The sequence below is a fragment of the Eptesicus fuscus genome, chromosome 2 (genome assembly GCF_027574615.1).
Source record: "Eptesicus fuscus isolate TK198812 chromosome 2, DD_ASM_mEF_20220401, whole genome shotgun sequence".
NCBI lineage: Eukaryota > Metazoa > Chordata > Mammalia > Chiroptera > Vespertilionidae > Eptesicus > Eptesicus fuscus.
In genome coordinates this window covers 2,294,612-2,307,213 of record NC_072474.1, presented here as the reverse complement: position 1 = coordinate 2,307,213, position 12,602 = coordinate 2,294,612, and the positions used below count along the sequence as shown (strand labels likewise).

General features: G+C 39.3%; 1 protein-coding gene across 2 annotated transcripts in view; it reads left to right on the top strand.

The window, feature by feature from the left end:
• LRRC49 (leucine rich repeat containing 49) overlaps nt 1-12,602 on the top strand; it is a 231,849-nt gene that overhangs the window by 89,189 nt on the left and 130,058 nt on the right. The window lies entirely within an intron of this gene.

Here is a 12,602-nt window from a genome sequence, read left to right as displayed (position 1 = left end):
CGATTCTGTGGCGGGGAAGGCTCAGCACTTATCTCTGCCAGCACTTCTGTCTGGAAGAAAGCTGCCCCTTCCGCTCTTGCCCCGATTCCAGACAGGTTATCCTCTCCACATGTCACGGGTTCTTTTCAAGCTGCTGCCCCAGCACTGACGTTCAGAGGAAGTGAGTGTAAGTAAGTTCGTTCCCTGGCCCTTTAAGAGGAACTGCCTGGACTGCCTCCATGTCACTTAGCCATAATCCCTGTTGGTTTTTACAGCCAGAAGTTATGGGGACTTCTCCTCCTGGCACTGCAGCCCTGGCCTGGGGTGCCTGGTGTGGGACTGGGACCCCGTACTCCTCAGGGAAACTTCCACAGCCCAGATATCTCTCCCGATTTAATCCCGCCACTTGTCCATGTGAGACTAGCTGGTTCCTTGATTCTTTTCTGTGTTCCTGTCCCTCCTTCCAGTCTCCATGTGCTACTCCTTTAATTCCCTAGTCGTAGGACTTCTGTTCAGTTAGATTTCAGGTGATTCTGAATGGTGGTTGTTCTGTATTTTATGTGAGAGGCAGAGAGTGTTATGTTTATCTATGTCGCCATCTTGACTCTCCACAGGGTGTGGCTGTCTTTAGTTTCAGAAATAAACAAATATGATAAATTGAGACCAATGTATGTTTTACAACTTCCTTTTTTATTATTTCTTCTACACATCCAGAGAAATCCAAACTATATTCATAAACAAGCTTAAAGTATACATAGATTAAATGCAAAATACATGTAGAAATAAACTTAAGGTATATAAGTAATTTCCTCTAGTGCTAGTCCTTGTACTTATGTTGTTTAACATACTTCCAAAAGGAGTTTGAAGTAGTTTATAATAAAAATCCCCCTATATAAACATTTAAACACTAGAGGCCCAGTGCACGAAATTCATGCACGGGGGAGGGGGATTTCCCCTTAGCCCAGCCTGCACCCTCTCCAATCTGGGACCCCTCGAGGGATGTCCGACTGCCCATTTAGGCCCGATCCCACCTAAACAGGCAGTCGGACATCCCTCTCACAATCCAGGACTGCTGGCTCCCAACTGCTCACCTGCCTGCCAGCCTGATCACCCCCTAACCACTCCCCTGCCAGCCTGATCGATGCCTAACTGCTCCCCTGCCAGCCTGGTCACCCCTAACTGCCCTCTCCTGACAGCCTGGTCACCCGTAACTGTCCTCCTCTGCAGGCCTGGTCACCCCCAACTGCCCTTCCCTATTGGCCCAGTCACCCCTAACTGCCCTTGCCTGCCGGCCTGGTCACCCCTCACTGCTCTACCCTCCTGGCCTGGTTCCCCCCAAATGCCGTCTCCTGTAGGTCTGGTCCCACCCACCTGCCCTCCCCTGCAGGCCTGGGTCCCCGCAACTGCCCTCCCCTGCTGGCCTAATCACCCACAACTGCCCTCCCCTGCTGGCCCTCATGTGGTGGCCATCTTGTGTCCACATGGGGCAGCCATCTTGTGTATTGGAGTGACAGTCAATTTGCATATTACTCTTTTATTAGATAGGATAAACATTTAAAGCAAAGGTAAGTGAGCAAATATTTAAAAGACTGAACAAGTTGTTCAGTTAATTTCAGGTAAAACAAAACAAACAAAACCAAAAAATAAGCTCAAAATCAATCATGTCCAGCCCTGGCCAGTGTGGCTCAGTTGTTGGAGTGTTGTCCCATGTACCAAAGGGTAACTGGTTTGATCCTGGTCAGGGCACATACCCAGGTTTCGGGTTCGATTCCCAGTCGGGGTGCGTGCAGGGAGGCAGCCGGTTAGTGTCTCTCTCACATTGCTGTTTCTCTGTTTCCCTCTTTCTACCTTTCCCTCCAGAAAATCAATAAAAACATATTTAAAAAAGAAATAAATAAATCATGCCCACACCCTAAATGTGTATTTCTTTGTGTAGAACTTTCAGGTTTGATCTGTTGCAGGAACTTTTTTCATCCTTTAGGATGAAATCCAAACCCCAAGTAGAATTATTTCCTTTTTCTAAGACCTCTACAATCTCTTACAGTAAGTACTAGAATACCTGTTTTTATGTATGTCCAGTTAAGCAATGTTTAACTTGTAGTAGCTGGCAGATAGTGAGCACATAATTATTACTATCCAGTTAATGAAGAGATAAGGCCAGAGTTTAAAATGATGTTTTTTAGTAGTCTAGATAATTATTAACAGTCCTTTTCAAGATGTTATCTTATTTAGTTGTCTGAGGATTCAGTTTGCAGCTAATTCATCATGGCCCTCCCTTGGTATATAAACTGCTAAATAAGTAAATAAAACAAGAAAGCCAAATTAAGATTATTTATGATAGAGTTGGCTTATTAGTAACACCTGTCACAAGATCTTCCAGATCAAAGGTTCTCTTCAGTGATTAAAAATTTCAATGCAGTACTTTTTGAACATTTGAATAGATTCCAAGTTGCATCTTGGAGAAAAACTTGAGAGACTTTGCTTCAGATAATTCCTAAATCATGATGCAAAAATAAGATAGCCCTCTACTGAGTGGAAATATCTATCATATATACATATATATACATATACATATACATATACATATACATATACATATTCCTTGCCTCCTAATTCCAACATCCATGTCATCTCTGGGACTGTTTCTATTAACTTTGTTTTACTATATTACTTCCTATTTTTTTTTAATTTTTTATTTTGCTTCACTGGCCTTATAATATTTACTGTATTCTGGGCATTGTGAACATTATACTGTTGAGAAATCTGCATTTTCTTATTTTTCAGATTTTATTTCTTTATTTTTATTTATTTATTTTTAATTAAAAATTTTTGGGTGACATTGGTTAATAAGATTATACAGGTTTCAAGTGTACATTTCTATGATACATGGTCTGTGTATTGCATTGTGTGCCCATCACCCAAAGTCAAATCATCTTCCATCGCCATATATTTGGCCCCCTTTACCCTTTATTACTCCTCACCCCACTTTTCTCTGGTAACCACCATGCTGTTGTATGTGTCTATAAGTTTTTGTTTGTCTTGTTTGTTCATTTGTTGCTTTCAGTTTTATATCCCACATATGAGTGAAATCATATAGTTCTTAGCTTTTTCTGACTGACTTATTTGGGACAACGTGGATGGATCTTGAGAATATTATGCCAAATGAAAGAAGTGGGTTTTCTTGTTTTAATTTAGAGTCTGTTGAGTTTTGTTCTGTAAGATAGTTAACCTACTGGAGAAGTAGGTTGATCCTGTTGAAGCTTATTTTTAGGCTTTTTTAGGGCAGGTGTAAAACAATGCTTATTTTATAAATAGAGTAATAAGTTTTTATATCTATATTTATTTTATTCTGACAGTAAACACAGGTTTCTAGATCAGAGGTTGACTATTTACCTGCAGCAGATCTTACATTGATCTCCCTTGTCCCATTTTTCCTCAGGGGGTTATGTGATGAGGGCAGATGTCACATGGATGGGCAGGGTGGGAGGGTTACTGTGCATGAGAGGAATTCAAAAAGTATTCATCTTAAAGCTTATAAAGGAGCTGCTTGCACAGCTGAAAATCTTTCCCTCTAGAGGAGGCAGAGAGAGAGAGGGAGAGAGAGAGAGAAAATTACCCTTTGGAATGTAAACACATGGCTCCATGTTTATTACCTTTTAACATATAAACACATAACTCTGGGAGATAAATTTCTATATCATTCCAGAAGTCTCTATTTATACAGTCACCATTTAACCGAGATGACATTTTTCTTTGCTCAGAAAGCCTTGATCATGCAGAAACATGACTATTTTGAAATTGTTTGCAGATGTAGCCCTGCCCCAAAGGCATAACCTTTCTGAGGCCTCAACTATATAACCTGAGAGTTCACTGAGGTCTCTTCTATATCTAGTCTCCCATATCCGTGTGGCCTATAGGTACTTTTTCATCCTATAGCCCCTCAGTAGTTATATTTTGCTAGGCTTCCTGGAGTCTCACACTGAGTTGGTGCATCCTAATATTCAGCCAAATACGTACAAGACCCATGTGCAGATTTTTAGAGTTTCTCCTCTGCACAGCTCCCTCTGCAGACCAAACTCTGAACTTTGTTTCATCCACCTAGTGAGAGACCTGTTCTCTTGGACCCACTTCCCTGTGCTGTGATCTGGAGAGTCAGTTTCACAGTTGTGTACATTGGGAGATTGAATCTGATATTCTCATAGCCAAAATTGCAAGTTCCTTCTACTAGATTTCCAGATTATTATGTCTTATGTCATCTTTGCCATCTACCTGTCTGGCACTTAAAGAATATTAATTTCCTTTAAATCAACAATACATATTCCGGTATCTTAGAGCCAGTGATATAAGCTAACCCTGAATTTGTAAATGTACATATTTCTGTCCACAGCCATCCTGATATCTGTATATATAAAAGCCAAGTGACCGGAATGCCGGAACAACCAGAACGACCAGAACGACTGGTTGCTTTGACATGCAGTGCAGCCCCGATTGATCCTCCCCAGCCGGCCTGGCCCCAGTTAACCCCAATTGTGCACCGAGGCTCTAGTTTAAAATAAACAGTTTAGAAATGGGCTAAAACCTGTTCTTTAGATTCTTTAAACTCCACTCCAGTATCATATTATTTGTCCAGAAAACTTCATGCTTTGTCTTTATTATTTCATTTCTGTATAGAAATATCTTCAGAAACTATCATTTATTATACTCTAATCTTTATTGAAGAGATTGAAGAAAGAACTAATTAAACCAGAAAACTATGGCTACTGAAAGATACTATAATTGAGCACATATTTTGTTATTTGTCAGAGTGAAGAGGGAACATTATGAATATAGGATTAAATTATCAGTATACTTTTTCATATGCACACAAATTAAGTATGTCTGAGATTAAAAGATTGTGTAATTCTCAAAAGAAAAATATTTTTCCTATTTGTGATAGAAAAATGCCTCTAATCTAAAAGCTGTGTTAAATTAGGAATAAACTTATAAGGATTATATATGTTTATAGAAGCTGCTGACTTTAGATGTTTGAGGAGGTGATTGACAATCATACCCTTTCTCTTATGCTCTAATTTTTAATCAATTAAAAGATATTGGAATCAGACAAATGGAGTACAGAATAGCAGAACACAGTTTAGAAATGCACCTACAATCAGGCTTCCTAATACATCTCTCCTGAAAGGGAAAACTTAAAGCTGATGTTTTTTAGTAGTCTAGATAATTATTAACAGTCCTTTTCAAGATGTTATCTTATTTAGTTGTCTGAGGATTCAGTTTGCAGCTAATTCATCATGGCTCTCCCCTGGTATATAAACTGCTAAATAAGTAAATAAAACAAGAAAGCCAAATTAAGATTATTTATGATAGAGTTGGCTTATTAGTAACACCTGTCACAAGATCTTCCAGATCAAAGGTTCTCTTCAGTGATTAAAAATTTCAGTGCAGTACTTTTTGAACACTTGAGTAGATTCCAAGTTGCATCTTGGAGAAAAACTTGAGAGACTTTGCTTCAGATAATTCCTAAATCATGATGCAAAAATAAGATAGCCCTCTACTTGAGTGGAAATATCTATCTCATATATATATATATATATATATATATATATATATATATATATATATGTTTTTTTATATATTTATATTTATATATATTTATATACATATAAAATAAATATAATATATATATATATAAAAAGATATATATATACTAGAGGCCCGGTGCACGAAATTCGTGCACAGCGGGGGGGGTGTCCCTCAGCCCAGCCTGTACCCTCTCCAATCTGGGACCCCTCGAGGGATGTCCGACTGCCCATTTAGGCCCGATCCCAGTGGGATCGGGCCTAAATGGGCAATTGGACATCCATCTCACAATCCAGGACTGCTGGCTCCCAACTGCTCGCCTGCCTGCCTTCCTGATTGCCCCTAACTGCTTCTGCCCGCCAGTCTGATCACCCCCTAACCACTCCGTTGCCAGCCTTATTGATGCCTAACTGCTCCCCAGCCAGCCTGTTTGCCCCCAACTTCCCTCCTCTGCCGGCCTGGTCACCCCTAACTGCCCTCCCCTGCAGGGTTGATCGCCTCCAACTGCCCTCCCTTGTAGGCCTGGTGCCTCCCAACTGCCCTCTCCTGCTGGCCATCTTGTGGTGGCCATCTTGTGTCCACATGGGGGCAGGATCTTTGACCACATGGGGGCAGACATATTGTGTGTTGGAGTGGTGGTCAATCTGCATATTACTCTTTTATTAGATAGGATAGAGGCCTGGTGCACGGGTGGGGGCCAGCTGGCTTGCCCTGAAGGGTGTCCAGGATCAGGGTGGGGGTTCCCTTGGGGCATGGGGCAGCCTGAGCAAGGGGCCTGTGGTGGTTTGCAGGCCAGCCACGCCCCCTGGTGACCCAAGCTGAGGCACTGGTATCTGGAATTTATTTACATTCTACAATTGAAACTTTGTAGCCTAAAGCGGAGCCAAGCCTCCTGCATGCTCCACCGGCAGCCATTTTTGTTGAGTTAATTCACCTTCTATAATTGAAACTTTGTAGCCTTAAGCAGAGGCCTGAGCCCGGCCAGGGTGTGCGGAAAGCTTTGCTTTTTCGGTTACCGCAGGCAACCCTGGTCTGGTCTCTCCAGCTCCGTGGCTGCCGCCATTCTGTTTGAATTTGTTTACCTTCTGTAATTGAAACTTTGTAGATTGAGTGGAGGCTTAGGCCTGTCAAGGGCAGGTGGAAAGCTTGTTTCCCTCTGTTGCCTGGGAAACCTTGCTCTCAGTGGCTGTAGCCATCTTGGTTCGGTTTATTTGCATACTCGCCCTGATTGGCTGGTGGGCGTGGCTTGGGTGTAGCGGAGGTATGGTCAATTTGCATATTTGTCTATTATTAGGTAGGCTATAAAGTCCTTGCCTCCTAATTCCAACATCCATGTCATCTCTGGGACTGTTTCTATTAACTTTGTTTTACTATATTACTATATTAATATATATTTACTATATTACTTCCTTTTTTTTTTTTGCTTCACTGGCCTTACAATATTTACTGTATTCTGGGCATTGTGAACATTATACTGTTGAGAAATCTGCATTTTCTTATTAGTAAGAAAATAAGAAATCTGCATTTTCTTAAAACTCCCATCCTGGAGACTGGGTAGCCTGAAGGACAAATAAGAGCCTAGGATTATTATGTATGCACTTCTCCTTTGGGGAGTGTTTTGTTGAGAAATTGCATGTGTGTGTGTGTGCATGCATGCACCTGTGGGCATGTGAATAGGCTATTAGGTGGGTTGAATTAGTTGCTTTCTCCATATTAGTTTTTAGTATTAAAGATGACTTTTATGAAGGGACAAAACTTAACTTGGTTGAGAAGGAAAATTATTGCCTGATCTTAAAAGTCACTGGACTTTTAATCATGCCGTGGATAAAAGAGGAAGTTATTTTCCCCTTTAAAAAATTTGCTTATATCCAAGTAAGGGAGTTGGAAATTGGGATTCTCTACAAATAAGGAAGATACTTCTGGATTATTGTCTTGAAGGGAAGTGAATCAATTAAATTTCTTGTCCTGGGCACATGAAAAGGTATTACAGTGACTTAATGATACACTTCCAAGATATCTTACAGTGTAGTTCAAAACTGTTGGCTAGTCTCTGGAAATTGTTTTTGATAAACCTTCTTCCTTTTGGCTTAAAAATAAATTGACTGGAAAACAGTATGGAGTTTCCTCAAAAAATTAAAAATGGAACTCCCATTTGACCCAGTAATCCCACTTCTAGGAATATATCCCAAGAAAACAGAAACACCAACCAGAAAGGATATATGCACCCCTATGTTCATAGCAGCACAATTTACAATAGTTAAGATATGGAAACAGCCTAAGTGCCCATCAGCAGATGAGTGGATTAAAAAACTGTGGTACATCTACACAATGGAATACTGTGCTGCGGTAAAAAAGAAGGAATTCTTACCATTTGCAACAGCATGGATGGAACTGGAGAGCATTATACTAAGTGAAATAAGCCAGTTAGAGAAAGATAAATATCACATGATCTCACTCATTTGTGGAATATAATGAATAACATAAACTGATGAACAATAACAGAACCAGAGACATAGAAGCATCGAACAGACTGTCCAACCTATGAGGGAAGGCAGGGAAAGGGTAAGAGATCAACCAAAGGATTTGTATGCATGCATATGAGCATAACCCATGGACACAGACAGTAGGGGGGTGAGGGCATGTGCTGGGGGGTGGGAGCGGCCGGGGAGAGGTCAATGTGGGGGGGGAAGGAGTCTCTTTTAATACTTTAAACAATAAAGAATTTAAATTAAAAAGATCAAAATCATCATACATATGGTTTTGCCCAGGCTGCCCCCATCTTAGAAATAAATTATGAGAAAAATAAATGAAGTTAATTAGGCCTGAAAAAAATAAAATAAATTGACAATAATAATTGTAGATGTCATGTTAGAGACCATAGTGTTTAGGAAGCACTGAATAAATCTGTAAAGCAGATTAATAATATTTTTCTGAAGTTCCTTTAATCCTCATCTTTAGGATTTTTTTTTTTTTTTTTTTTTTTTTGCACTTCAGGTGTATTGCCTTGTGATTCTTCATAATGACCCCTGGAGGGATTGTGAAAGTGATGCCAATGTTTCATAGCTGTATGAGGTCAAGATGTAGGGCTATCTTTGGATATTCAGAGGGTGGTAGCGCATAACTGATCCTCTTCCTTCACATTCTTTACCTCTTCATAAAAATATTTTCTCTATCTCTTTCATGTAAAGGATTTAAAATTTCTTTCCAGTTGGTTGTTGAAGAACATAGCAATAAAATAGCAATAAGACATCATGGGGAGTGATAAATACACAACCTCTGTTTTCTGTGAATGTGTAATCTAGTGACAAAGAACACACAAAGGGAGTGACAGAAACATAGAACAAGCCAATCTGCAGCTTGTGGAAAAGTCCCAGCCCCCAGAACCACAGTCTGTCTGCTTAGCCACTCTGATATAAGAGCACTTCCTCCTGCTAACACTGGCAGAAAGTTTCTGAAGAGCCTTCATGTTCAAAACTGTGATCCTGGACCAGCAACATCAGCATCACTGGGGAGCTTATTAGAAATCCAGAATCTCAAGCCTGCCCTTTCCCTTCTGGATCAGAGCCATCATTTCTAAAAGGTCCCAGTGATGCAAGTGCACATGACAGGCGGGGCGGCACTGCTGCAGAGGATTCTGGCTCCACTTATTAGGCCAAGTACCCAGTGGGAACTCATCCTCTGGCCGGGCATATAGGGCACACTGACTGCTCAAGCTTGGTACCTTTGTTTCCTGAACCCTAGGACACGGGGTGGGATACGTTTGCGGATTGGGTTTGCCGCAGAGAAGAAGTGTTCTGTTACCAGGGAAGGGAAGCTGAACAGGAACATAGTGATAGGTGTCCAATAAACTGATTTCTTCTTCCATATCTTAGCTCACATTAATGTTAGGGCTAGCTGTTGTTCACTAGCCCTTTCACCTTGGGTCATTTCATCCCATTTCCTGGTGTGTGTGTGTGTGTGTGTGTGTGTGTGTGTGTGTGTACACGCATGCGCACACGTGTTCTACTTCCAATCTCCCTCACAATGCCATCTGTCTGCTTGACCTAGATATCAGAGATTCGTGCTTCTTTCAGAGCATGGCTCTTCTGTTGCTTCTCAGTTATATTTTCAAATATATATGAATACGGTGAGGATAAACACACACGTACTTGTGCCCAAGTCTGTCTTCACTGCCTTGCACTATTGGTAGAGCAGCTATGCCTCACTCACTGCTCTTCATTCTACCACAAAGGCATTAATCAAGCTGTGAACTGTTTAAAATGCATCTGCATTTACTAGAGGAAGTCATACTTTTAGCCCTCAGGAATTATAACTCTTGACTACTTGACAGAGTTTTACACACTTGGAAAGAGAGGGTTATAATCCTTTACTATTATTTATTTTGATGCTAAAATTTTCCAGGATTTGTCAAACTGGCTCATCTAAATTGTTTTATAATGGCCTTCCTCATCATTCCTTGAGCACTTCCTCCTTTTCTGGCACAAGATGTTCCAGGATCATCTTTTGCACGAGTTCTGATTCTTTTTAGTGGAAAATGGTATTTAGAAACCAGAATTCGAGTGCTAGGTCGGCTGGGGTATCATTATTTCTAGGCCTACTCAATGGATGAAATTAGGAAATGTGTGTTTGTGCGTGTGTGTGTATTATACATCTTTATTTGTCTACCTGTATATATCAAAAACTGTGGCTTCATACTGACACCTTCATGAATTCAACCATGAAGCTTCCAATACAACCAGCACCCCAGGGCTTTATTTTAGCCATCCAACACATTCATTCCATTTTTATATTTATAATTTCCCTAACATTAACTCCCCATTATATGTAATATATTTACTTATTTACTCAAACCTTGAATATATAGAAAAATAGTTTCAGAATTGCTGACCCCTAATTCTGTGGTAAGAAAAAAAAACTACTAACAAGGGTTAAATATTTATTTACACTGTGTTTTGTCCTTAGCCTAAAAGCATGTAATCAAGAAGTGTGTTCAAAGTTGCTTTGGTCATTTCTCCCCTGTTTTCAGTGTGATTATGTTATTCATTTGAAGAGGAAGATCTGTTTTTCTGTTTGTATTCCTTCCCTTCCCTTACTACTACCGGTATTTGATGTATTTTTTTTTCAATATGTATAGTAATTACATGGTTCTAAAACTCAGAACGACACAAAAGGGTATTACTCAGAGATCTATCACTTTCCTATTCCTTCTATCCCATTTCCAACTCAACTCCTTTTCATTTTGTTTTCACCCCTCCCTATAGATAACCAATCTCTTTAGTTTCTGGTTTATTCTTCTTGTAATTTTTGTTGTTGTTGTCTTGTTTTGTCGCACAAATCAGGAGATAGCATGTATACTATAGAGGAATTTACACATGTTTTTGCGTGGTTTCAATTTTTATATTAGATCCCTGATCCACTTGGAGGACATTTTTGGTGCATGGAATAGATAGCATTTGGTCAAAGTGTAAAATGTTCTTAATGTGATGTTGAATTTTGTTTTCTAATATTTTATTTAAAACTTTGGCAATAATACCTATATATGACTTTCATCTGTCATTTTCTCTTTTAAAAAATACTTTTAAAAATCTGGTTTAGGTGTCAATGTTATACTTGTTTCATAAAAAGATTAATATGTTTTTCTTAATTTTCAGTGCTCTGGAACAATTTATAAAGCATTACTATTCTGGTCTTTGAAGATTTCATAGACTCCCTGTGAATGCATATTTGTGTGTGTGTGTGTGTGTGTGTGTGTGTGTGTGTGTGTGTGTGTGTATTCAGAGAACCTAGATTGGTATATCCCTGATTCTTTGCAAACCAAGTGGTCTCTGTTTTAACTACTTAACTCTGCTTTTGTAGCACACAAGCAGACAAAATGAATATATAAATGAATGAGATGGGTTGTGTTCCAATAAAACTTTATTTTTGGACACTGAAATTTGGATTTTATATAATTTTCATGTATCATGATATGTTATTCTTCTTTTGAGTTTTTACCACCATTTAAAAACGTAGGGACTATTATTAGCTCATGGGCCATACAAAACAGGTAATAGACCACATTTGGCCCATGGGCTATAGTTTGCCAACTGCTGGTCTTTCTGAAACACTTTACTTCAGGCTTATTTCTTCTATGCAGCATAGAATTGGCTCTTGCTCTGTTAGCCAAATTCAAAATTGCTCTGTTAGCCAAATTCAAAATTGCTCTGTTAGCCAAATTCAAAATTTTTATTTTAATAGGGAAGTTGAGCACATTTATATTTACTAATATGACTGAAGTCTTCAACTCTGTCATAAAATCTTATAATTCAAATGTGCAATTTATTTGCAGTTGCTATGATTTATATGTGTTTGCTTTTTAAACTTTCTTTTGGTATTTGGGAAGTTTTATATTTTTCTATTGGTAACTTTTTCTTTTTTAAAATTTTATTAAATTCTATTGGGGTGACATTGGTCAATATGAACATATGGTTTCATGTGTATATTTCTAAGTTACAAAATCTGTATATAGCACCATGTGCCCACCACCCAAAGTCAGATCATTTCCTGTCACATCATATTAGAACTCCTTCCCCCCACACACACACACCCCTTTCCCTCTGGCAGCCAGCACACTGCTGTTTGTGTTCATAAGTTTCCGCTTTATATCCCACATATGAGTGAAATCATATGGTTCTTAGCTTTTTATGTCTAACTTATTTCACTTAGCATCATGTTCTCAAGGTCCATCCATGTTGTTGCAAATGGTGCTATTTCACCTTTTCTTATGGCCGAGTAGTATTCCATTGTGTATATGCACCACATCTTCTTTATCTAGTCCTCTTATCACGGGACACTTTGGTTGTTTCCATGTCTTGGCCACCATGAATAATGCTGCAATGAACATAGGGGTGCATATATCTTTGTGAATAAGTGATTTCGAGTTTTTTGGGTGTATACCCACGAGTGGGGTTGCTGGGTCATATGGTAGCGCTATTCTTTTCTTCTTCTTCTTCTTCTTCTTCTTTTTTTTTTTTTTTTTTTTTTTTGCATTTGGGCAGAATGAATGT